The following is an 864-nucleotide window of genomic DNA, read 5'->3' as shown; positions in this document are numbered from 1 at the left end:
GGGACATCCCTGCATCCCCCAGGTGTGCCCCCACCTGCTGCCTGTGCGGGGACATCCCTGCATCCCGCAGGTGTGTCCCTGCAGTGTGACCTGGCCCCCCCTGTTACCCACAAGGTGACATCCCCCAGGTGTGTGTCCACAGGCTGACCTGGCTGTGACCCCACAGGGGGACATCCCCACATCCCCCAGGTGTGTCCCCACAGGCTGACCTGGCTGTGACCCCACAGGGGGACATCCCCACATCCCCCAGGTGTGTCCCCACAGGCTGACCTGGCTGTGACCCCACAGGGGGACATCCCCACATCCCCCAGGTGTGTCCCCACAGGCTGACCTGGCTGTGACCCCACAGGGGGACATCCCTGCATCCCCCAGGTGTGTCCCCACAGTGTGACCTGGCTGTGACCCCCCCTGTTACCCAGGAGGTGACATCCCCCAGGTGTGTGTCCACAGGCTGACCTGGCTGTGACCCCACAGGGGGACATCCCCACATCCCCCAGGTGTGTCCCCACAGGCTGACCTGGCTGTGACCCCACAGGGGGACATCCCCACATCCCCCAGGTGTGTCCCCGCAGCGTGACCCCCCCGTGCCCCCACCTGCTGCCCGCGCGGGGACAGCGCCGAGTCGCCGCCGATGCGGCCGCGCAGGTTGAGCTGGCTCTCGCCGTGGCGGCTCAGGTAGATGGTTCTGGGCGTGACGTGGATGTTCATCAGGTAATAAACCGTGCGGCTCTGCACGTGGCCCTGCACGCGGTTCGCCAGGTACCGCACGCCCACGTCGAAGATCTTGATGTAGGACAGCCCGCTGTGGGGGTGTGGGGGGGACACCCCGGTCAGGACAGGCCTGGGGGGGCGTGGGGGGGACGT

The sequence above is a fragment of the Pyrgilauda ruficollis genome, unplaced genomic scaffold (genome assembly GCF_017590135.1).
Source record: "Pyrgilauda ruficollis isolate IOZ18807 unplaced genomic scaffold, ASM1759013v1 scaffold2364, whole genome shotgun sequence".
In the NCBI taxonomy this organism is placed as follows: Eukaryota; Metazoa; Chordata; class Aves; order Passeriformes; family Passeridae; genus Pyrgilauda; species Pyrgilauda ruficollis.
Note: the sequence above shows the minus strand (reverse complement) of the source record.